The sequence below is a fragment of the Bos mutus genome, chromosome 12, assembly GCF_027580195.1.
Source record: "Bos mutus isolate GX-2022 chromosome 12, NWIPB_WYAK_1.1, whole genome shotgun sequence".
In the NCBI taxonomy this organism is placed as follows: Eukaryota; Metazoa; Chordata; class Mammalia; order Artiodactyla; family Bovidae; genus Bos; species Bos mutus.
In genome coordinates, this window is record NC_091628.1 from 24,613,043 (window position 1) to 24,639,627 (window position 26,585).

A 26,585-nucleotide genomic window follows, 5' to 3' on the forward strand; every position below is an offset into this window, starting at 1 on the left:
GGGCGATGAGGCTTCGCGGCTCCAGTCTGACTGACGCCGGCTGGGGCCGCCGCCGCCGCCGCCGCTGCAGCCGCTGTCTCGGTCCCCGCCGCCGCCGCTGCCGCCGGGCCCTGCAGGCGCTGGGCGCGCGCAGCCAGGCAGTGAGTGCAGCTGCTCCGAGCGGGCGGCCGGGGGACCCACCTCGGGGCGGGGGGCGGCCAGACCTCCGTGGGTGGGTGGGTGAGGGGGGGCGATGAGTAGCTGCGCGGGGACAGGTAAGAGATGCCCTCCCCGGCGCGCGCCGGGCGTGTGAGTGTCTGGACGCGTGTGCAGCGAAGTTTTTCTTCCACAGGGAAGGGTCTGGCGTGTGGCCGGGGCTCTTTGTGCTCCCCGTCCCTGTGTCTCCTTGGTGGGGCCTGTCTGAGGTGGGGCGGGAGGGGACGGCTCCGGGGAGACGGCCGCGCGGGCCGCCGGCACCTGGGACCTGTCAGCGAAGGCTCGGCCCGCCGGCGTGCGGGGCTGTGGCCCGGGGAGCGGGCAGAGGTGCGCGCTAGCCGTCCGTCCCCTCCACCCCTTCCCGCCCCCGGCCCGGGGACAGGCTCCGTGGAGACCCAGACTCGCAGCTGAGTAACCGTTTGCCGTGGCCGGAGGGCTTGGAGAGGACACTGGAGAAATCGGGGTGCATGCAGGGCAGCGAATGTGACTCAGCTGGCCTCCTCGGCCTCCTGTTTCATACCGTTTTTACTCTGCTTACCTTTGAGGCGCGCGAAATGAGCAAGGGAAAAAAAAGTTAGGAATGTTGTTCAAGTGTCTCTAGGCTAACGCTTGGATTGTGTTGGGAGCCGGGGTGTTTGTCTTTTTCCTTCGCCTGCCATTCGGTGCCAAGTCTCCGCAGAGGGGAGGGGGGCGAGGTGGGGAACAGATACAGGAGACGAAGTGACGCCAGCATTGTGATGGGAAGGAGGGGAGTGCGTTTTTATGTTTGGCTAATCGCTGACAAGTCTTCCCGTTACTATTCCTTCCTCCTCCCACCCTTGACAGTGGAAATTGGAAATGATGGTTTAGAAATACTCCGTTGACTTGTTTCTGGGCGGGAACTGGGTACTCGTGAGAAATAAGCTACAAATGAGGTAAAATCGAGTTTGGGAATGAAATTGCACGTAAATTCTTTACCCAGTAATTCACAGTCGGATACACACCCACAGGTCACTGTGGATGGCTTTGAACGGATCCAGTTTACAAGTACCATTTTCAGTGGCTTGCCAGATTTCTCGGATGATCTTTTGGAAGCGTTGCTGAACAGGAATGATAGAGGATAGCTGTAAATTCATAAGGCACTTAATAATGCTAGCTCCTTGGCCATAACTGAGCCAGACATTTGAGGCATCCTTCTGGGTGGGTGATAAATTAATCCTACAGCGTATCTTCTGCCTTGGGATTCCTGTCGCTGTGAGGGAATGCCATTGAATGTTTACATTGTAGAAATAGTGATCTATATTTAAAAAGGAAGTAAAAGTAAAACCCAAACACATTCTTCTAACTCCAGATAGACAGTTCAATTAGTAAGTGCCCCTATGTTTGTAGGAAACCATGAGCAAGATTTTGGACCGCTTTCAAGTTTGTGGTTATCCAAGAAGGACGCTGCAGATAAGAAAATGATGTAATCATTTATAAATAAGGAGTGTTTAAAATATATTATGATAGAAGTTGCAAATAACATATCAGAAAAGTAACTTTTAGTGACAATGATCGCCTTCATTGATGGCAAGACAACTGTCTTTAGCAGATAGCCTTCAGCCTGTTAATCTATTCTGACACAACCAACTCCCATTTTTATGCTTGACTGGCCATCTTTGTCAGAGCTGTTTTTTGCTTGGGCTCTGTGGTTTCAAGCTATGTTTAAGAAAATGCCAACATACTCTTGATCTGAGCAAACTCATTTTTATCAGTACAGCGTTTGCTAAAAATCAAAGATACAAACAAATTTTAGGCTAAACCTCTAAATACTTTGTAATTCTCACATCTTTGTTATTTGTTAAAGTCAGCATGAGCTATTTGACTTTGCTTCTTTTAAAATTTTCTTCTTTTTTGATGTATTTCCATTTAATGAGTAATCAGAAAATATTCACAGATGTCAACTACTACTCTCTGATTGCCCAAGACCATGCATGGGATGAGACAGAAAGGTTTTTGTTGTTAATGAAACATTGCTAAGGATTCTAGAAGTAATAAACAACTGGTAAATTTGTTTATCCTTTCTAATCATGTGGTCAGTTGGAGGAAAAAACTCTGTCCAGAAATTATTTCATAAAGATTAAAATAGTCAATTTCAATTTTACAAACAGTTTCATTCTTCTTAAAGAGAGTACAATTTTCCTTTGCTGTATTTGAAGAGTTGGTATTTAATAAGTGGTCACCATAGCACTTAGGCAACTAACTAGTTTATATCTGACATCCCCTCTGCAATAAATAAAACAGCAATTTCATCATGTTTGGCTTAAGTATGTTGGAAATAATACTTATACACAAAATGTACTCTGATATAAGGAAAGCTAAAAGTTATGAAAATGAAGAAGTGGTTTTTCTTAAATTTGGAAAACATACTACCTTGAATTTTAAAGCTCTAACGAGGCATAGTGCAGATTTTCTGCTCATCACATCTAACATTTAGTGATAAATTCAGAAGCGGGAAATAGTCTGGAATGAAACTATAAATGTAACAGTACATCGAAAGCATGAGTCTCTTCAAATAGTTGTAATTCTAGGCTGTTGGATTTATATTTCCTTGGTTACTGTTGCCAGTGAGTTGAAAAGTTATTCTAAAAGGGGGAAAAAAGCAAACAGTAAATTTGTGAGTGAATTTAATGGTATGAGCACGTTAGAACATTGACCTAGTGAACTGTCCATGACAAGAGTAGGGGCATAACAACAAGAAAAAAATAAATATCTTTTGGATATAAACTAACCTTTAAAAATAGTCCTATAAAATTATGTCTCTCAAGAAACGTGGGCTAACTAGAGTTAAGATTTCAAGATGTTTGTTAGTGTTAGAAACCATCAGACCCATAGAAGCTGAGTGTTCTTGCCAGTGGCCCACAGCCTGACACTTGCCACCCCAAACCACCTGAACAGCACCCACTGCTCTCTGTGTCGGCCTTGAGCTGACCCCAGACCAATTTCCAGGCTTATCTTCTCACTTCTTCCATATTTTATGCTGCAATTAAAATAAAGAATTGTGATTTCCCCTGCTCATTGCCCTGGCTTTCCGCTCCTCTGCACGTGTCCTCACGCCAAGGCCTAGATCGCCTCCCTCTGCCTCCTCACCTCTCGCCAGATCTACAGACCTGCCAGCACCTTCCTCATCTTTTACAGTCCTGTCCAGGTGCGTCTTCCTTTGACACCTAATGGCCCTTGGCATTTTGCACCCTTGTATCTTGCCTCTTGGTGAATTCCTCATTTGCTAATTTCGTTCTCCTCAGACAGTCCTGTCAAAACTTTATGAAGGAAGGGACCTTGTTTTATCTATCTTTTCCATTTGTTTCATGCCAACTACAGTGCCCTGTCTAATGCTTTGTCAATAAATATTAATTCAATGGCACGTCTTTCACTGAACCCATGGTCTGAAATAAAATCTGTAAAGGAGTTTCCTCTAAATGATAGGTGTTAACGGTCCATCTTTACGAAGCCAGTGTTGAGCTGGGGCTGAGGACTGAGGACCTGTGGAGAGACTGTGGAAAGTGACCCCACCCCCTACCCCTGGCCAGTGGAGCCTCTTTCTCCTGAAAATTGTGGTTGAGTGTTAGAGTCAGGAAAGCTTCTATGATACTCTTATTGCATTAGCAATTTTCCATATCAGATTCACTACACACACAATGGAAACCATTTAGCAAAGAAAAACCCAGATTTTTAATGTGATACGGCTACCACAATGAAACCCTAATTCGATTCCACAGAAAATTGCTAACACAATATGCTGACCCCCTTCCCCCACCAGCAGTAGCCACAGAAAAACTGTTTTTAGTGTATATGTTTCAAACTCTGCTCACAAAAGAAGCTGACTGCTGCTGAGATGAGCTTCTATTTTGATCAGGTTGGATGTAGAAGGGGTCTCATCAGGCTTGTCAGAAGACCTGAATCCCCCTTCTGTCTATTACTCATTACGTTACCAAAAGATACTAAACCCCGTCTTAACATGCATCACGTTCTGTTTAGTGGTTCGAATTAATAGAGTTAACATAATGTAAAAAATACAATTTGTATATAAATATCATGCCTGTATAATATAGTTGATTATACAGTTTTAATTGGGAAGTCTAATGAACTCAAAACCAGTTTTCTAAACTCAAGAGACCTGAAATAAAGTTTAAATGCAAAATTTAAAGTGAAAAATGCATGAATATTAAGATACAGATGATAAATGTGGATGTGCAGAGCTGTATCATGTCAGAAGTCCTAACCACCAAAGAGCTGTCGGTTCTCGTGCTTCATTCCCTAAACCATTTTTAATTCAAAGACAAAACTTTAATCCATGAAATCAGTGTAAAGGAGTTCTCCAAAGTCCTGATTTTTCCAAAAAGACAGCTTTTATTTTCTTTTTTGGTGGGGGCTAAATACTATCAAAATCGTTCTCTCTCTCCCTTCTGATTATCTGATATCACTGGTGGGGATTATTTTTATATATAAATTTCTCTTAGGGAAATTTAATATTTCATATCCGATGACTTCCTTCTTCCCCGTTTGTCACATTGCCTTTGAGGAACTGTACATAGGAAACATGTATTCTTCAATCACACAGTGGGTTTAGGGCTGCAGTTGTACAAAGCTGTCTCTGTTTACAAACACTGGGATTATCGGGGATGGCCATCTAGTTTCCTTCGCACTAGACAGATAAGAGTTCACATGTGCTCTAGGGGCCACCCAGATGTGTTGATGGCCTTGGGGATTCGTCCTGAAGCAAATGAGAAGGTTTGGAAGTGGTGGAGGTGTCAACACTCTGAATGAGCAACGGCTTCACCTGATCAATTCTGAGAGCACCTCCCCAGCCGGGTGGGCAGTGGGGGGCTCCTGCCTTCATAAACCCTTCTTAACCCATGAGATATCTTCTTCCGTGTAGCCTAATATTTTTCATTTTTTAATCTGTTAAACTGCTTGGAAGCTGATCGATTGTAGATTTGCTCTAGTTAATGTGTGTGTGTGTGTTTGTTTTTAGAAACTACAGTCCATTGTGAAATAGGTATTTGAGGCAGTTTATCAAAAGCCTGGAAGGACTTTGTCCTAAGCACTTATGGGCTTTGGAAGGTTTAGAGCAGATTTGCAGATTTTTTTTCTTAAGGAGAGGGTGATGGATAGTAGAGTTCATCTGAAGTGGTACAAGTTGCTTTCTGAGTTGTTTAGTTGCTAAGTCATGTCCAACTCTTTATGACCCCATGGACTATAGCCCGCCAGGCTCTTCTGTCCATAGGTTTTCCCAGGCAAGAATACTGGAGTGGGTTGCCATTTCCTTCTTCAGGGGATCTTCCTGACCCAGGGATCGAACCCATGTCTCCTATATTGGCTGGCTGGCTGGCAGATTCTTCACTGCTGAGCCACCAGGGAAGCCCTGCTTTCTGAATACTTGTATCTAATTTAATTGACTTGGTAGTACCACATTTCAGAAAACAACTCGGATAAAGATGACAAATTCCATCAGAATTCTCCATCTCTTGGTAGAATATTTAATATCTCCTGTTAATCACACTTCATTATAAATCCATTCATTCATCTTACCTTTTTATTTACTAAGACTCACACTTGACAGAATTGGAGTTCTGTAGGAAGAGTAGGTCATTTAAAAGCTGGTGCATTAGGACAGGTGCAAGGATTGGAGGCACCTGAGCTTGAGAGCAGAGAAGGCAATGGCACCCCACTCCAGTACTCTTGCCTGGAAAATCCTATGGATGGAGGAGCCTGGTAGGCTGCAGTCCATGGGGTCGCTAAGAGTCGGACACGACTGAGCGACTTCACTTCCACTTTTCACTTTCATGCATTGGAGAAGGAAATGGCAACCCACTCCAGTATTCTTGCCTGGAGAATCCCAGGGATGGTGGAGCCTGTTGGGCTGCCGTCTATGGGGTCGCACAGAGTCAGACACGACTGAAGCGACTTAGCAGCAGCAGCAGCAGAGCTTGAGAGGGTGCAGCAGAAAGCAGGTCGGCAGATGCCAAAGGTGGACATCACCTATTTGGGTTAGTTTTAGCAATATTAGAGGCCACCTGTACCAAGAGTACAGGTTGGAAGGACTGATGCTGAAGCTGAAACTCCAATCGTTTGGCCACCTGATGCGAAAAACTGGCTCATTGGAAAAGACCCTGATGCTGGGCAAGATTGAAGACAGGAGGAGAAGGGGACAACAGAGGATGAGATGGTTGGATGGCATCACCGACTTGATGGACATGAGTTTTACCAAGCTGTGGAGTTGGTGATGGACAGGGAAGCCTGGTGTGCTGTAGTCCATGGGGTCGCAAAGAGTTGGACACAACTGAGCGACTGAACTGAATCGTACCAGGAGTGGAGAGCCTCTTGGTGGGTTGGCCAGCGAATTTATCATCTCTCAGGACATCGTTTCTCTGGGGAAAGGAATTCCAATTTTCCGATGACCACACAGAAATGAATATGACTTGTTTGTAAAGTGGGACCGCCAGGGGTTAAAGACATGAGTGATTATTATTAATGATATGAGTGATTATTAGAAGCCAGTGAGTGTGAAAAATGAGAAAATGTGTTACGTTAAAAAGATATGCTGCCCCAAATGCTTTTCTTTCCCTTGTTGACACCTTTATATCATTCTTGCCCTATCTCCTAGTGAAGTGAAGTGCAAGTCGCTTAGTCGTGTCCAACTCTTTGTGACCCCGTGGACTACATAGTCCATGGAATTCTCCAGGCCAGAATACTGGAGTGGGTACCTTTTCCCTTCTCCAGGGGATCTTCCTGACCCAGGAATCAGACTGGGGTCTTCTGCATTGCAAGCGGATTCTTTCCCAGCTGAATTACCAGGGAAGAATCCATTTCTATTTCCTAGGAGTAGTTGGATTTCATTTTTAGGAGCAAAAGTTGAATGTGATGTTTGTCAAAGACAAACCTTTGTGTACATATATGCTTTCCTTAGGATTTATTATTTATTTTGTGTTTCCCAAGGCAGTTGTTAGGTGTTGGATGCTTGCAAACAGTGACAGATTGGTGCCTGGGTGTTATTTCAAAGGAGTGTTACCTTCTTTGTGTGATAATTGAACTACATTGACTGCAAACAGTCATTTAAAAAATGTTTTTAAATACTGTATTGATTATGTTTTGGGGTCTTCTTAAAATGTGATTTGTGGCTGTAAAAGTTGCTCTGGAAAGTGGGACTGACACATTTGGTCTTTCATTGAGTGTTATTTACTCTATGTCTCTTGTACCTATACTGCCTGTGAGGCCCCAAACCAGGCCCTCGGGACCATATAAAAAGGTGACCACATACAGTAACATAACAAAGTAAAACTCTGGTCTCCAGGACTTCTTAGCCTAATGAAGAGAGAGAGAGGTCAGGAAAGCAAATATCAAAATGTTTACCCAAGACCTTTTATACCAAAAATTGTCATCTGATTTTTGTATTCTGATTTCTCGCCTCTTTTTCTGGCTAAAATTCCATTGTAACTGTGTGTGAATTTTGAGTCATTCTTGACAAGGATAATTAGGACCACAGTATGGTCCTTACAGTCCAAAGCCCCATATAAATAAAGAAGGCTGAGTGCCGAAGAATTGATGCTTTTGAACTGTGTAGTGTTGGAGAAGACTCTTGAGAGTCCCTTGGACTGCAAGGAGATCCAACCAGTCCATCCTAAAGGAAATCAGTCCTGAATATTCATTGGAAGGACTGATGATGAAGCTGAAACTCCCATATTTTGGCCACCTGATGTGAAGAACTGACTTATTGGAAAAGACCCTGCTGCTGGGAAAGATTGAAGGCAGGAGGAGAAGGGGACGACAGAGGACGAGATGGTTGGATGGCATCACCGACTCCATGGACATAAGTTTCAGCAAGCTCCGGGAGACGGTGAAGAACAGGGAAACCTGGCATGCTGCAGTCCATGGGGTCACAAAGGGTCGGACATGACTGAGCAACTGAACAGCAACAGAGGACCGTAAGCAGAGATGAAACAGAAGGCATCATGGGAGTAGTGATGCTGTCAGCAAGTCCCTGTGAAAATCTAAGGATGCTGAGGGCATCCCTGGGCCTGGAATTGCACCCCTGTGTCTTTCAGGAAAAGGACACTTTACCACTCTGATTTCCCCCGTTATCCTCTGCTGTCTCAAGAGGGAGTTTGCATGGCCCCTCCTATAGGAAACCTTCCTCAGCCCTTTTAGTAACAGTTATAATAATGCGCCTGTCACCTGTCTGATGACAATGTGTTTAGATTTCTGTCTCCCTCTGAATACTGTAATGTCTAGAGGAAAGGTACCACGTTTTTATTTTGAGATACTCAGCGCCTGGCACCATGTCTGGTTCCTTATCACTATTTGATGAATTTAGTTCTTCCTTTGACCTTGTCCTTTTCTTTTCCCCTAAGATAGATTGGTGTTTTGTAGAGTAAAGGAAGAAAGCGTTTGGATTTTAATCTCCAGGCACAAGAGAACGATTCCATTTTAACCTTTGGTCAAAAGAGAAGTACTTAAGTGTTTGAACAGCTGAATCGCATACTCAAAGGGGTTTGAAGGAAGGTGAAGACCAGTTGTAGAGGCATGGTGCATGTGAATTAGCCCACATTAGGACCCGTGAAGCTGGTGAGTTGGTTGATACACCATGAATGCCTTGGGCCATTAAAAATCTGCCTTTCCCCAAACTTCAATGCATAACACACCTCATTAGTGATTCTCCTCTATTGGTTTTTAATCTCATCCTTCAGGCAGCCTGTGGCCAGGAAACTCAACCTCCCACAATACGCACACATCAATAAAACGTTTTAAATTTCCCACGCATCATTATTAAAAACACTTGAAATGATCTTCACAGACACTGAACACTTTGTGAGTATTCAAGTACAGGTTGATGTTCTCTGTAATGTCACCTTAAGTAGACAGATGATTAACCAGAACAGGAAGGAGGGAGTGCATTCTATAACTCTGCCTTTTGGAAGAATTTATTGTATCACATCAACAAAGCAGTTGGAGAAGGCAATGGCAACCCACTGCAATACTCTTGCCTGGAAAATCCCATGGATGGAGGAGCCTGGTAGGCTATAGTCCATGGGGTCACAGAGTCAGACACTGAGCGACTTCACTTTCACTTTCAGCAGTTAGACTAATAGTATACGGCCTAATAATAAAATAGTTACTATTAGTGATAAAACTAGAATTTACCTTCACTCATGCAACATTTATTGTAGTACAGACCTGGTGTGAAGCTGTCCAGACCACAGCCTGTGCCCTTTAGAAGGAGCTTGGCATCTCTGGGGAAAACAAGCAACAAATAAGGTGTCAGGAGTGAAGGTCAGTGTCAGGTGATGGGGAAGCCCAGGGGCGCTGTGGAGGCTGATCCATGTTAGTGCCCAGGCCTCAGGGATGGTTTCCAGGAAATCTTCCAGCTCGGTTTTTAGTGAGCAGAAGGCAGCTGCATACAGGCCTCCTGGGGAGAGGGAAGGGAGTCAAGGGCAAAGGGCACGAGGATTGTTGAGGCTGGAACATATAGTTGGGGAGGCCAGATTGTGACGAGCCTGATTTGAAACAGTGCCAAAAGCATCAAATCATACCCCACTCCACAGTAATATTTACTGTTATGTTTTTATATAAAATAAGTAAATACTTAGAGGAGAAATTTGGATAAAACTCTTTTTAAGAGCCAACTCACTGAAAAAGACTGATGTTGGGAAAGATTGAGGGCAGGAGGAGAAGAGGTCAACAGAGGATGAGGTGATTGGATGGCATCACCGACTCAATGGACATGAGTTTCAGCAGACTTCAGGAGGAGATAGTGAAGGACAGGGAAGCCTGTCCTTCAGCCATGCTGCAGTCCACGGGGTTGCAGAGTCGGGCACGACTGAGCGACTGAACAAGAAATTTTAAAGCACAAACAAAGCAGTTTTAATCCCCACTGCTGTAAACAGTTCCTGGCCATTTGGCTGCAGACTCACAGCAGGGTGTCACTCAGGACTGGGAAGGACATCCCATGAGAGCCCCAATGGGGAGGAGGCTGTCACGGGGGTGGGTTGCTGGGGGCGGGGAGGCACAGTCCATGACAGCTGCCTGGAGTGATTCGGACTCACTGAGGACGTCTAGGACGGGACATACTCAGTAGGGCGTGGCAGGGCCCAGCTCAGGATCTGGTGACCTGTGGATTCAGGAAGACGAAGGGATAGAATTTCTGTAGGACTGTTCAGGGTCAAGGGTGGCTCCTGGTTCCTAGTCTAGACTAGTGGTTAGAGAGTGGTGCTCCCAGCAGGGAGAAGAACAGGGCTTTAAGAGACCTGCTGCTGCTGCTGCTAAGTTGCTTCAGTCGTGTCTGACTCCCTGCGACCCCAGAGACGGCAGCCCACCAGGCTCCTCCGTCCATGGGATTTTCCGGGCAAGCGTACTGGAGTGGGCTGCCATTGCCTTCTCCGTTAAGTGACATAAGAGGGTCTAATTCTCTCTCTCTCTTTTTTTAAACATTAACTTTATTTTTAGAGCAGTTTTAGATTTAGTCGCTAACTCATGTCCGACTCTTGTGATGCCATGGACTGTAGCCCGCCAAGCTCCTCTGTCCATGGGATTTCCCAGGCAAGAATACTGGAGTGAGTTGCCATTTCCTTCTCCAGGGGATCTTCCCAACCCAGCAATCAAACCAGGGTCACCTGCACTGCAGGCAGATTCTTTACCAACTGAGCTATCAAGGAAGCCCAGGAGCAGTTTTAGGTTCACAGCAAAACTGAGTGAAAATTGCAGAGATTTACCATATATATCTGCTTGCACAGCCTCCACGCTGCTGATATCCTGCACTGGAGTGGGTACATTATCACCGCAAGACCACAGTTTACATCCAGGTTCACGCTTAGTGTTGTGCATTCTATGTGTTTAGACAAAAGTGTAATGACCTGCCTCCACCACTGTCCTACCCTACTGAACAGTCTCACTGCCCTGAAAATCGTCTGTGTTCTGCTTGTCACTTCCTCTCTCCAGCACCTGGAATAGATCCCATTTCTGCATTTGGATGTACTGCTCTGGGGGATTCTGGAATTAGCAGTGTGTGTGTGTGTGAAAGTGGTTCAGTCGTGTCCAACTCTTTGCGACCCCGCGGACTGTAGCCTGCCAGGCTCCTCTGTCCGTGGGATTCTCCAGGCAAGAATACCGAATACCAGAGCTGGTTGCCATTTCCTTCTCCAGGGGATCTTCCCAACCCAGAGATCAAACCTAGGTCTCTTGCATTGCAGGCAGATTCTTTACCTTCTGAGACACCAGAGAGTTAGTGGTAGTCATGTATTAATTTTTTTAAAACTCGTTTTTGAGTCAGCAGGCCCTTTCATCATGGAAGCCTCAGGAAGTAAAGGCAAGTGAAGCAGGCCTGCTCTGGTGGAAGGTGGTGTCCACCCGGGGCGGGGCAGGGGACAGAGAATCCTGCATGCCCCCCTCCCTCCCCTGGTGTCTAGCTCCTACCACTCCCCCTCCCCCCTTGTTGCTGTGTCCGAGGCTCCTTCCAGTCTCCAGAATCCTGAGGAACCCCCCTTGGAAACTGCACGTAAGCAGCTCTGCAGCTCAGAGGGAGGGGCTGGTCGTTCCCAGACACACTGACCTCAAACTCTTGGGCTTTTAGAGATCTGATGTCTGTTTCTTGATACATTTTTTTGCTTTGTTTTTTGTTGTTTTAGTTTTCGATTGTTTGCTTGTTTGCTTTGGTCCCCTTCCTCGGGGTCATGCTGCCAGCTTTGATGTCACTTTGCTGTCCTACCTGCTGGTAGCACCTCCTCTTATCCATTTGCAGTTCTGATTCGCTGTAAGCTTGCGAGTCCTAGAAACATGCTCATTTAAACCGGGTCGAGAATAGTAGCGAATAGGTCCTGCATGATCTTTTTTTGTGCAGGCTTGATAACACATGTGTTTTGGCAGGCAGGCCTCTTTTTCGCTTGTTGCTGCTTCTCAGTTATGTTTTGTACAAAAGCAATTACTGGATAGTCAGATTTTGTGCAGATTTCACTCCGTCTCTGTCAGCGTCCGTCTGTCTTCTCACCTTCCCTCTCCGTCTGATCCTGGAATTATATAAAAAGTATATATTATGGGCTCAAGAATTTCTAGACACCAACTTCCCTGGGTGAATAGTAGCAGTTGAAGCTGATTAGGAAGGAAATGATGTCATAATTTTGGGGGGAGGGGGGCTGTGTTGGGTCTTAGTCGCTGCATATGAGATCTTTAGTTGCAGCATGTGGGATCTAGTTCCCTGATCAGGGGATCAAACCTGGGCCCTCTTCATTGGGAGCACAAAGTCTTAACCACTGGATTACCAAGGAAGTCCAAATGCCATACATTTAATTCCTAATGAAATCCTGATATGAGATAGTAGAGATAGTATTTTTTTTAATGTGAACATTTATCTTCCTTTCTACTTTTTTCCATTTCTTTGTCTCAGATCCATTTCTTAGATTGTTTTTCTTTCCTTTCCCCCCATCTTTTGGACACCTTTTATTTCTATAATGAGGTATGCAGAAAAAATAAGCATAACTGTTAATGTAATAATAAAAAGAGTGTCCTTATATAGTTTGCAGTTTTCAAATTGCTTTTGTTCACACATCCTGTTAGTATGAAAGGTAAGGCTTACTGTTTCAGTTTTACAGAGGAGAAAAATGAGATCAAAGTGGTTAATTATTTAAAGGTCTCAGTTAGCTAGCAGTGGAGCTAGCATTCAGATTCAAGCGTTCTCCCACTAATTCCTGTGTTTTCAATTGCTTACATCATGTAGCCTCTTGTTCGTGGAACCACTGGTTAAATTGTGGGCCCTTCCAAACTTGAATAATAAGGTATCACACTTGTGGGATGGTGTACTTTATTTCCAACTATATGTGGACAGTGTAAAGGATATAGGTTGGAATGCTAGAAACTTATGCCATCATCTTCCCAAAGTAGTGTTGACATTCTCTTATAAATGTTGAGAATTGCTTGCTCTTAAAAGTGTTTGATCTTGCTCTTAATGTTCAGAATACTACCTAAAAAATGGATAGCATTCTAACTCTACCTTAAAAGTGACCTAGCCATTAGGTATGTTCTTTAGATTCCTTCTCTTAACCTTTAAAACAAAAAGGTAGTAAGTAACTTAGCCAGAAAAATCAAGTTTGTTCAGGAATAGCAGAAGAATTGCAATTAAGGACAAACAAACTATAGAAAATTGTAGGCAAGTCTGGAGACCAAAAGAGAGGAGCATTCTTTTATTGAGGAAATGAGGAAGTTGGGAGGGGCTGTTTTGAATGAAAGTTCATTGGAGGAGAGCAAGAGTTTGGGGTTGTGGCAACTTCTCATTGGCTGAGTTACAGCAGTTTCTCATTGGTTGGTTTGTTGCTGGCCAAAGAGAAAATCTTCCTTTTTCCTCCTGGGATATATAAACTAAGCTGCTTGCTGGTATGTATAAAGTAAGCTGCTCAGACTTCCTGACTCCATTGTGAATGAGGTTTTCTTTTACTCGTTTTCACGCCTCTTTGATGCTCTAATGCCTGTTCCACTTCCCTTTTATTTTATTTGGCATCAATAAAACACCAAATAGGTCATGGAATAATAATTCCATCTCCAAAGGAAATGACAATGAGCATCAATAAAAATGTATCTTGTCCCTTTAAAAAGTATATAATTCTAAATCTCCAACAATTCTAATTCCAAAATAATTCTGAGACTGAAATTTAGGAAATGATGTCTAACCAACATTGACATTCTAGCTGAAAAACCAGACTTTGAATACCAAGAGAGCTGTGTCTCAGGGATTTAAGTGAACATAGATCAAGACTTCTCAAAGGCTTATTATTAAGCTTAGGTTCAAATGACATCAGCTTACCTGAGTACTTTCCATCATGACTACAAGGCTGCCTGGTATAACCAACATCTTGGTTTAAGCGAGATACAGCACTTTTTGTTAGGACCTTTGTTTTGTGTGAAATTCAGTATTAATATCAAAAGAAACCAAGCTACTGTTGGAGTTCTATTTTAAAGTAAGATTGTTTGTATGCTTTATGCATTATTAGGTTTTGATATATTTGTGGGCTTTTATCAGATGAGGCTCAAGCAATCATTATGTCACTTCCTCTGAGCCACACTATACCCGATGATGATTAAAAATACATATATTTAAGTTAACTTCAAATATTCTTATTCTTAGGTGTGGTGTTTGTTGTGGTTTAGTCGCTAAGTCACGTCAGACTCTTTTGCGACCCCAAGGACTATAGTCCACCAGGGTCCTCTGTCCATGGTGTTCTCCAGGCAAGAATGCTGGATTGGGTAGCCATTTCCTTTTCCAGGGGATCTTCCCAACCCAGGGATCAAACCCACGTCACCTGCACTGACAGGTAGGTACTTTACCATTGAACCACCAGGGAAGCCCACTTAGGTGTGTAGTATAAGATAAATTTGTTTAACCCAATAGTCTTCCCATGCAGTAGATTCTATTATAGTTCTATTCCAGGAAGGATTATAAAGTCAATTTATGGAAGAATGAATTTCAAATCGTGTGAACCTCCCAATAGATTTGAAGTCATAGAGTTTCTGGAATATTAGTAGGTTTTAATACAACTTTACACATCAGACGTGATAGTGCATGAAAAGGAATTCATATTTCTGCTTTCTTTCAAAATGCTTACAGTTGTTGAATCTGTGAATGCTTGTATAATTTATTATGAGTGAAGAAGTTTTATGGTTTTCACTATGAGAATAACTGATTCCAAGAAAATAAAGCTCAGTAATACCAATTAAGGGAGTCCCAGGTGTCGCTAGCTATAAAGAACCCACCTGCCAATGCAGGAGACATAAGAGACATGAGTTCAATCCTTGAGTCAGGAAGATCCCTTGGAAGAGGGCATGGGAACCCACTCCAGCTTTCTTGCTTGGAGAATCTCATGGACAGAGGAGTCTGGTGGACTGCAATCCATAGGGTCTGAGAGTCAGACACGATGGAAGTGACTTAGCACACACACACACAGTATAAATTAGTGGTAAGTAAACTTGCCCTTGGTTGGTTTTGAGAAGGTAGATCTCGTTTTAAAAAAATAATCTCTCTAGAGATAGTTCCATATTTTCCTCTTATTCTTAGCATAGAAGGAAATGTTATTTTTAAAACAGTACTTTCCTCTCCCTGGGCCCAACTGCCACTGTCAGAGAAAAATTGATATGTTTATATGATTCAGCATTAAGTGGAAGAAAGGATCTGAAAGGCAGGCAGAATGCCAGGACTGCACAAAACTACAGCTGTCCTGCAGTGAGTGTGGCTATTGAAAGGTGAGGAACCTCCACAGTTGGGCCTGGGCTGTATATGAATATTTTCCAGCATTTTATGTTACCAGGAACCCTAGTTTCTTTCAAGGCTTCTATATACCAATGGCACATTATTTTTCATCTCAAAATTAGAGTTTTAAGAAACCGTCTAATTTTGGACTTTATTTGTAAAATCCCTTAAAGGTAGTGATGAAGCAAACTATCATAACATTTTGAGTAAGATTTTTCTTCTGATAAAATATACATAAAATTGACCATTCTGACCATTTCTAAGTATGCAGTTTAGTGGCGTTAAGTGCGTCTACATTGTGCCGTCACCACCACTCTCCATCTCCAGGACTTTGCCATCCTTCCAAACTGGAGTTTATTTAGTACTCTTCCCATTAAACAGAAACTCCCCTTTCCCCTTCCTCTTAGTCCTTGTAACTTCTGCGAGCTTGCCTATTTTATTTACCTCGTGTAAGTGGAATCACAAAATTTACTTTTTGTGCCTGGCTCATTTCATTAGCATAACATCTGTAAGTTTCATTCATGTTGTCGTGTATGTCAGAATTCCCTTCCTTTTAAAGGTCGAATATTCCATCATACACACACACACACACACACACATATACCACAGTTTGTCCATTCATCTGTTGATGGACACTTAGGTTCTTTCCACCTTTTGAATACTGTTAATAATGCTGCTACAAGCAATAGTTTGAGTACCAATACGTGTCTGAGTACCTGTTTTCAGTTCCTTTGTGTATGTACCTGGATTGCAATTACTGGCTCATATGGTAACTCTACGTTTAATTTTTGAGGAGCTGCCAACTGTTTTCCGTAGCAGCTGAGCCATTTTCCATTCCCATCAACAGTGCACAAAGTTTCTATTTTTTTCACATTCTTGCTAATGCCTGTTAGTTTCTGTTTTGTTGGTAATGTCTATCCTAAAGGGTATGAAGTGCTATCTCATTGTGGTTTAGATTTGAGTTTCCTTAATGACGAATGATGTTGAGCATCTTATCGTGGTGCTCATTAAGTAGCACCTTATTGGCCACTTCTATATTTTCTTTGGAGAAAGAAAATATTTGAGTGCTTTTCCCACTTTGAATTAAGTTGTTTGGTTTTTTATTGTTGTGTTCTTTATATATTCTGGATATGAATTCCTAATCAGATATATGATTTTCATGGAACATGATTTTTAATGGAAAGAGTCTAAAGAACTACATATATGTAACTTCTCCCTATTGTGTATATACTTTTCATATTTAAAATTCTGTGGAGTTTCATAACATACAGTCATAGAAGTAACAGAAATCAGATATTTTAAAAAATTCTTTGTTTCTAAAACCCACTAGTCTTAGATCTTAACTTCAAATGAATCATAATTAGTTTCTGGCAAGTATGCGAGATAACAGTCTGAGGTGTGATTGACATTCAGTGACACAGCATTTGTCCTGCAAATGAAATTTGAAGGGCCATTTGGTCTTTGTAGCTCTAGAAATTTGGATCACTGAAGAAAAACTAGCTGCCACCCCCTAAGTCTGTTTTTTTCCCCCTCAGTGTTCTCAAAAGCTTTCATCTGAAGCAAGAGAGCTGTCAAGTAGGTGCATTAGAAATAAGAATTTCAAAAACTTGGTTCTGGTTCTGCTTTTGACATAATTATATGTTGACAATTATTTTAAACCAAGTTATTGAAAATCCAGCAAAACTCTTAATTGAAAAATAAAGATTTTTTAAATATGTAAGACCTTTTGAACAGGATAAGGACGATAGTTTTAGTCTTACTTACATGAGGAATCAAAGGAAAAAACAAACAAACCCAAAACAAAAAGGCAAGCTCATAGATACAGAGAACAGATTGATGGTTGCCAGAAGTGGGGTGAGGGGCAAAATAGGTGAAGGAGGTTAAAGGTATAAGTTATAAAATAAATGTCATGAGATGTGATGTATGGCATGGTGACACATGATCATACTGTATTTTACTACATATTTGCAAGTTGCTAAGAGAGTTCAAGTTTTCATCGCATGAAAAAAATTATGTGACTATATGGTAACTAGACTTACTGTGTTGATTATTTTGCAATATGGACAAATACAAAATCATTATATTGCTCTCCCAAAACTAATATAATGTTATATTTCAGTTATACTTCAATTAGAAAAAAAAGGGATATTTTTGGAAGAACAGAGGAGAGAAAGGGGTAGGAATAGAGTAGAATGATCAGGAGTCAATGTCAAGAAATGAAAGTCTAGGTCAGCATTTCTCGGCCTTCTCTCTACTGCCTTTTGGGCTTGAATAATTCTTTGTTTATGGGGTGCCGTCCTCTGCTTATAGGATGTTTAGATCACCCTTGGCCTCTACCTACTAGATGCCCGTGGCACCTGCTCCCTCCTGTCTGGTCATGACAGCCAAAAATGCCTCCAGATATTTCCAGATGTCCTGTGGTGGCAAAATTCCCCCACCCCCTCCTTGAGAACTACTAGTCTAGGGTAGTAAGAGCCTGAGTTGAGTTCTAACAGCAGGATGTGATAAAAAGAGGAAAACAAATGGAATTTTTAGTAAACAAAATTTCCAAAAAAAAAAAAATTTCCAGTAATTAATATTTATTAAGCAGCTACTATTTCCCAGGTGCCAGCACTAGGTGACACAGTCGTTTAACACAAATACTAATAAAGTGTGTATTCAATGCAGATTTTATGCAAGGGATTGGAACTACAGAGAACAAGAAGATAGTTGCTGTCCTTAAAAGACTTCTTTAATAGAGAGACAGATGAACAAATACATTACAATCCCAAGTGAAAATACTAATGTGCACAAGCAACTGAGAAGAGAATTCTCTCAGGGAAGTCACATGGGCTGAATTTGAGGGATGAACAACAGTATTGCCTCCTGGAGTGGGTTTTGCAAATGAGGCAGTGAATTGCCTGTGGTCTTTTAGTCGCTAAATTGAAGACCAAGTGGACGCAAAGCTCTCTCCAGACTGTTACCTCTGTCCAGGGAATAAAGCTCCCGGAACATAATTAAACCTGGGATGACTGCCCAGGGCAATTGTACACTTTCTCTGAGGCTTTGAATAGAGCAATTAGCACCTGGCAAATCCCAGAGCTGTGCCATTTTAGTGACAGTTTATATACTTCACATATTGTTTTAAATCATTAACAGATAAAGAGGTGTGTATCTCACTCCCTTCATAAATCAGACACACTGCCAAATTATATCAACAACACCTTGTTGATTTTGAAAAAGTTAAATAAGAGGCATGTTTGCATCCTCTGGTTAATAGGTTCTTTATTAACTGGTAGGTGTGCTGTCTTGGAACCTGGAAACAGATGGGGCCGTATGGCTTAATTTTTTAGAATGGCAGTATGTTGCTTCATCTCATAGCAGCAGTATTTGCTGTTAGGTAGGAAAGATGCAATTATTCAGTGGCAATTTACATAATATATATTCAACAGTAGTGGTGGCTCTTCATACTTCCTTAATTATTTACATTTAAAAAATTTTACACAGCAAAAGGAAGCAATGAGCATCAAAGAAAATTGCCAAAGCGTTTATCTTAAACTGCACCACATATTTCAGCTCTGCTTTTTCTTCACTGGCTTCTGTCCCATTAGTCACAATAGTGTTCAGACTTGCTGATGTCACTGCCCACTTATTTAATTTAACTAAATGTGATAAATGTGTTTACTAAAGATTTTGTTCGGAATTTTTTTTAAAGGTCAATACGGTCCTTTTGCATTGCGGTGTATGTTTTCCGATATGATTGTAAAATTACATTAACTTATCAAAAATAATTATTTATGTACACTAAAAGCTATGGAGACAGCTGAGATAAGATGCAAAAGCTCTTTTTTCCTCTCAGTTCAGAGAGAGCAATTCATGGTTATTCTACTTCATCTTATCTGATGTCTTGTTTTTGAAAAATATAAAATGTTAATGTGATAGTAACAAAATGATTTTTAGCTTTAGTACATTTGAATTACCAAAGACTGACACATGCACCACGATGGCTGCAGCTCCTTGCGAGCCCTGGCAGTATGGTTTTGAAGGGGTTCCTCGTCACTGCATCCCAAGCTTCAACCACCCACCTTCCTGCCGTCTCAAGTCTGACAGGGCTTGTTCAACCATATTTTCTTCCTCTCTCCTCACACCCCCAGCATTTTCTCTGAGCTGTGGATGATTCTGTCTTCTCAAGACCGCAGTCATCCATTTAGCACATATTAAGCACCTGCGATGGGCTTCCCTGGTGGCTCAGTGGCAAAGAATCTGCCTGCATTGAAGAAAACCTGGGTTCGATTCCTGGGTGGGGAAGATCCCCTGGAGAAGGGCATGGCAACCCACTCCAGTATCCTTGCCTGGAGAATCCCACGGACAAAGGAGCCCTGGTGGGCTACAGTCCATGGGGTAGCAGGGAGTCAGATACAACTGAAGAGACTTAGCAGCAGCATCTAGCACCTGCTACATGCTAAGCCCCATTCTAGGAGTAGGGGGTACAGTTGGGAACAAAATGGACAAAAATCCACATCCTAGTATAGCCTGCGTCGTGGTGGGAGAAATGAGACAATAAACAATAAAAATCAATAATATACAAAACAATCTTGAAAGAGGTCAGCAAAGTTGGAGGACTCACACTTCCCAGTTTCAAACTTATTACAAAGCTACAGAAATCAAAATAGTGTGGTATTAGCATAAGGATAGTTAGAACAATGGAACAGAAATTGAAAGCCCTGAAATAAAACCAACCGTCTGTGGATTTATGGCTGGCTGAGTTTTTGACAATGGTGTTAACAGACCACTCCATGGGGAAAGAATAATCTCTTCAACAAATGGTGCTGAGATAACTGGGTATACACATGCAAAAGAATGAAGTTAGACTCCTGTCCCACACTACACAGAATTAACTGAAAATGATCAAAGACCCAAATTAAAAAGCTAACACCACAAAACTCTTAGGAAAAAAATGTAAGGGTAAATAATTATGACCTTGAATTTGGCAACAAGTTCTTAGATAGGACACCAGAAGCACAAGTAATAAAAGAAAAAGTAAATGAAGGGGATGTCATCAAAATAAAAAACTGTGCGTCAAAGAGCATTATCATGAAAGTAAGAAGACAATATACATAAAGGGAGAAATATTTGCATATCATGTAATCTTGATATCTGTATATCCAGGTTATATAAAGAATTCTTACAGGGCTACACAAAAAGACTCACAGTGCAGTTTTAAAATGGGCAAAAGTCTACAAGCAATAAATGCTGGAGAGGGTGTGGAGAAAAGGGAACCCTCTTACACTGTTGGTGGGAATGCAAACTAGTACAGCCACTATGGAGAATAGTGTGGAGATTCCTTAAAAAACTGGAAATAGAACTGCCTTATGATCCAGCAATCCCACTGCTGGGCATACACACCAAGGAAACCAGAATTGAAAGAGACAACGTGTACCCCAATGTTCATTGCAGCACTGTTTATAATAGCCAGGACATGGAAGCAACCTAGATGTCCATCAGCAGATGAATGGATAAGAAAGCTATGGTACATATACACAATGGAGTGTTACTCAGCCATTAAAAAGAATACATTTGAATCAGTTCTAATGAGGTGGATGAAACTGGAGCCTATTATACAGAGTGAAGTAAGCCAGAAAGAAAAACACCAGTACAGTATACTAATGCATATATATGGAATTTAGAAAGATGGTAACAGTAACCCTGTATATGAGACAGCAAAAGAGACACTGATGTATAGAACAGTCTTTTGGACTCTGTGGGAGAGGGAGAGGGTGGGATGATTTGGGAGAATGGCATTGAAATATGTATAATATCATGTATGAAACGAGTCGCCAGTCCAGGTTCGATGCACGATACTGGATGCTTGGGGCTGGTGCACTGGGACGACCCAGAGGGATGGTATGGTGGGGAGGAGGGAGGAGGGTTCAGGATGGGGAACACACGTATACCTGTGGTGGATTCCTTTCGATATATGGCAAAACCAATACAATATTGTAAAGTTAAAAAATAAATTAAAAAAAAAATGGGCAAAGGCCTTGAGCAGTCTTTTCCCCAAAGAAGATATATAGATGGCCATCAAGCATGTGAAAAGATGCTCAGCATCATTAATTGTTAGGGAAATGCCAATCAAACCACAGTGAGACAACACTTCACGTCCTCTCAAGATACACCGCATTCTTTAAGTTGATGCCAGTTTTTGAGCAGATAAACATGAATATATTTTAGATTTCCCACACTGTCGTAGATTTTTTTGAATGAGAAGTTGAACCTAAACAGGAAAAGGCTTTGTCGTAATATGGAATACTGTATGCAGCACTTTAAAAGAATGAAGTAGATTTACATAATGCTCACATAGAAAATGGGCTTCCCTGGTGGTTCAAAGGTAAAGAGTCCACCTGCCAATGCAGGAGACGTGGCTTCGGTCCCTGGGTTGGGAACAGCCCCCGGAGAGGGTGATGGCAACCCACTCCAGTATTCTTGTCTGGGAAATTCCATGGACAGAGGAGACCAGCAGGCTGCAGTCCATGGGGTCGCAGAGTCAAACACGCCTTAGTGACTAAATAAGAACAACAACATAGAAAAGACCCTTAAGTTGCAGAATGATTAAATGTTTTTAAAAATTAAAACGAATACTGTATTTTTTTTTTGTGAGGATCTGTCTGTATGTGCACATGCAGAGGAAAATATTAAAAAATAAGCCCAAAGGGGTAATAGTAGTTATACCAGGAAGGGCATGAGGATTTGGAAATTGTAGTTGATGGCCAAATGAAATTTAACCTTGTCCATGTTTTAACTTTTGTAAGAATAATAGCTTAATGAGGAACTTATATAATTAGAGCTGTAAAGTGCCTTGACTTGTTTATGTATGACTAGAAATAAAATGCCTCTGGGTTTATTTTGCTTTCGTTTTAGCAATTACTCTGAAACTGTTGACAACCAGCTGTAAAAATCTGTACAAGGAGTGCTCAAAATCTGTTTTTTTTCCTCTTTTCCTTCAAACTATGGAACAAGAAAGTATTGTAAGTGAAATAAACATGCAACTTAGAATTAAAATTGAAAGCTTAGTATTACTCTGACTACCACAAAACTTTAAAAACAAAATATTTACCAACATGAAAATGCTTATAATATTTCATTCATTGAAATAGGCAAAATATAAGACATATCTGTGAACTAATCCTATTTTAAAATATGTTTATTTAGAACAAAGATTTTTAAATTCTTAAAAATGTTTGCAAGTGATTGGCATTTCTCTGTGAATGAGCAAGGGTTTTGGGGGTTTTCTTTTTAGGAAATTTCTTTGTGTGTGTTTTTAGGTTGTTGTTTGTTTTTGTTTTTCTTTTTCATGAACGTAAAGTGTTTTTAAAATCAAAATGCCCTATCTTAATTAAAATCAAAAGGAAGGAAGAGAGAAGGGAGGAGGAGACACAGGGCAGGGCAAGGCAGTGCAGATGGGAAATTCTTATGCTGGTCCGCTGCCTCAAGTATGAGTATCATGAGTGTTGTGTTTTCACTGCTTTGATGTTTAAAATACAGATCGACAACATGTGTGTATCTCCATGATATTTAATTTTGTTCATTTGTTTTTCAACTTTATAAAAATGATTTAACCCTCCGTGTAGTCTTTTAGGGTCTAATTTGTTTTTCCATTTAACATGGAAGATTAATCTTTGTCAGTATAGTTAGTATATTTTGATGACTATATGATATTTCACTGTGAGGTTATTCCATTGTTTATCTGTTCATTCCCTAGCTGATGGATGGGTTGTTTCCAGATTGGTGCTATCTTGAATAGTGCTACTATAAATGTTACAGTATATGCAATAGTGTCACTTAGGACGTGCGTGCTGCGTGTGTGCTACATCGCTTCAGTCGTTTCCAACTCTTTGCAACCCCACAGACTGTAGCCTGCCAGCCTTCCCTGTCCCTGGGATTCTCCAGGCAAGAATACTGGAGTGGGTTGCCATGCCCTCCTCCAGGGGATCTTCCTGACCCAGGGATCGAACCTGCATCTCATGTCTCCTGCATTGGCAGGTAGATTCTTTACCACTAGCACCACCTGGAAAGCCCGTTACTTAGAGTGGTGCCTCCCAAATGGTTTTCACTATAACTCAATAGGAAATACAGATAGCTCTGTCTCTCTCTTACTTCTCTCTGTGTATTTGTATACCTAACTATCACTTCAAACTTCTAGATATAATATTTTTCCCTACTCTGAGCAACGGAGAAGGCAATGGCACCCCACTCCAGTACTCTTGCCTGGAAAATCCCATGGATGGAGGAGCCTGGTAGGCTGCAGTCCATGGGGTCGCTGAGTCGGACACGACTGAGTGACTTCACTTTCACTTTTCACTTTCATGCATTGGAGGAGGAAATGGCAACCCACTCCAGTGTTCTTGCCTGGAGAATCCCGGGGACGGGGGAGCCTGGTGGGCTGCCGTCTATGGGGTCGCACAGAGTCGGACACGACTGAAGTGACTTAGCATAGCATAGCATACTCTGAGCAATGGTTCTGATAAAAATCCAGTATATTTTTTTAGAATCCTGATAGAAATCCAGTGAACTGATTTTATTAACCATTTCTATCTGAGGTTTGAAAACTAGTCTAGGACATATACCAGGTTGTGGAGTTGCTAGGTCTAAAGATATGCAACTTTCAGCTTCACAAGATGATAGCAAATTGTTCCCAAAGTGCTGATCAGCCTATTCCTATCAATTTTTGTTAATCACGTTTCTTTTTTAACTTTTTATTTTGTATTAGGGTACAGCCAGTTAACGTGTTAATCACATTCTTATCAACACTTGGTATTTCAAACAAAATTAGGTTTTCAACAAGAAGTCTATTAACTTAATGAACAAGTGAGAACATGTTAAGAATTTTGACTTATGTTCTAATCTTATGACTAAAAATTTCTAGCCAAATAAAGTGCCAGAACTTCTAGAAGACTGAACTACACTGAGTTGTTCTGTATTCTTTTTGAGATCTTGCTTGGCAAATGCTTCACATATTCTTTGCTTGAAAGTACATCTTGCTGTTACTCTATTTGCTTTGCTGCTCAAGTATGCAAACAGTAATCTCTCTCAGTTGTGGTCTCAGTGCTTGATTATTTTAAGGTTCAGCATCCCTGAGATATTATCTGCTAAGTAACAGTTTAACTGACTGAGAAAACAGATACGTTGTCCTTGATATAGTATGACACGCTTCATTTGAAAAAGATGAATTTTTATCGGTAGTTTTGATATCAGTTTAAAGCTCAGAGGCTCAGTGAAATAAAAGCAGGCTGTTTGATGAGAATAAAGCAGGCTGTTTGATGAGAAGTTTCGGTTGATTATGTCAAAATGTGTCCTTTTGTAGAACCAACCTGACATCTAAGGCTTCTATTAAGAACCTAGTTTAGCTAGTTTGTGGGTCTTGTCATCACTTGTAAGGTTGAGAATGTCTTTCCTGCTGTTTTTACACTTGCCAGGGGAGTGCCTCTTTTCGTCGGGGCACTTTCCCTTGGCTCCTGCTGTGTTTCATGACTCCTTGGCACATAAAAATCTACTTATTAGTCTAGATTCAGTGACTAAATCTACAAACGGAGAATTTTTGCTCTGCACAGTGATTGACTTCATTATTCACAGCTATCCTCTTGGTTAATGGGCCATCACCTGTCATCCTGTAAGGCACCTTCCTTATGTCTGTCTGGACTAGGTGACCCCAACAGGAGGTAAACTTCCTCCAGTTTAATCTTTCAAGTCAGTGGTCCAGTTAAGCCTAATCACCCAATAATGCCATGTTGTATACATTGCAGTGATACTGTCCTCATCATTGACAGAATCTTTCCCAGCACTGCTTTGCACCTTCTCATTCTTCTGGGTGTGAGTTTTTCTAGCTTGAAAATGAACAGGGCTTGTTACAGTGGGTGAGCTCACTTTGACTCCAGCACAGATTCCATTTTTTGTTTTGTTTTTAATTTCTGGAATTCTTCCTCATTGGCGAGGATCCAAGCTGTAGACTTAAAGAAGCCCTTGCTTGTAAGGTGGGAGTTTACAGATGCCCGATGGAGTGGAAGGAGAAATTGACAACGCAGAACTGTTAGGACTCCTAACATTGTTACACCACCGCCATGGAAGTGGTGTCGTTTGCTCAGTTACATCATAGCTACCTTTTCAGAGATTCCACCTGGAGGAAAATGTAACAGGTTGGAGCAGTTCAAGTTCACGCCTCACGGTCCATCCACAGGTCTTGCAATAGGGAAACTGCCCCAGGGGTGCCAGTTACAGATGGTGGGTCTCCCTGGCCCTGGTTCACTGAAGCAAATAGACTGCTTCTGGGCTGACCCAGAGCTTTAGACTCTCTATGATAAAATCACTCTTTTGTCACCTATGTTTAAAACGAAAATAAAGCAAAACCTTCCCATAAACCATTTGGCAAAGCCAAAAATATCCCCTTCCCCTCCTTGTATTTTTAAGACTCTAAATATTTTGAAATAGTTTAATGGGATGGTTTCCTGACTTAGATTCTTTTAATTCCTTAGGTAATGAAGACTTTAAATCTGGGAAGCTGTATATGGTTTTAGCACAGCACAGCACCCATCACACAGTAGAGACTCAATAAAGATGTGTTGACTGATTCAAAGAATGAATGAAAATGTACAAACTACCTACCATTCATAAAATAAATAAATCACATGGATATAATGTACAGCACAGGGAATGTAGTCAGTGGTATTATAACAACTTTGTATGGTGTATAATCTATAAAAATATTGGATCATTATTGCACACCTGAAACTAATATAGTATCGTATGTCACCTGTACCTCATAGGAAGGAAGGAAGGAAGAGAGAAAGAAAATGTTGAGAATTATTTCAGGATGGCTTCACAGCATATATTTTAGAGGGCTTTTGGGAAATAATCCCTACTTCTAGCAATGCACCTAAGCACAAGGGAGGGTAGTAACTTGCTTTTGGTCCTACAGGGCAAAGGGCCATTCATTCTGTCGATTTGCGTTTCTCAGAGGAACAGAGTGGGAAGAGGAAAAGGGAAGGTGACTTGTGTGTTTACCGTAATTACAGGCTGGAGTTTTGGAAATGAACTTAAAAATCTTTTTTCGATTAAGCTCCTTGCACGTTACTTGTGTGTTGACATATGAAACCTTCTGAATGAAAAATAGGGA

At 41.6% G+C, this 26,585-nt stretch overlaps 1 protein-coding gene across 3 annotated transcripts in view; it reads left to right on the plus strand.

Annotated features, from left to right (window-relative positions):
- Positions 1-26,585, plus strand: part of SMAD9 (SMAD family member 9) — a 71,226-nt gene continuing 44,641 nt past the window's right edge. For all 3 annotated transcript variants that reach the window (XM_070380409.1, XM_070380410.1, XM_070380411.1), the window contains exon 1: positions 1-140. The gene's annotated coding sequence lies outside the window, so the exon portion shown is untranslated. The remainder of the gene's footprint in view (positions 141-26,585) is intronic.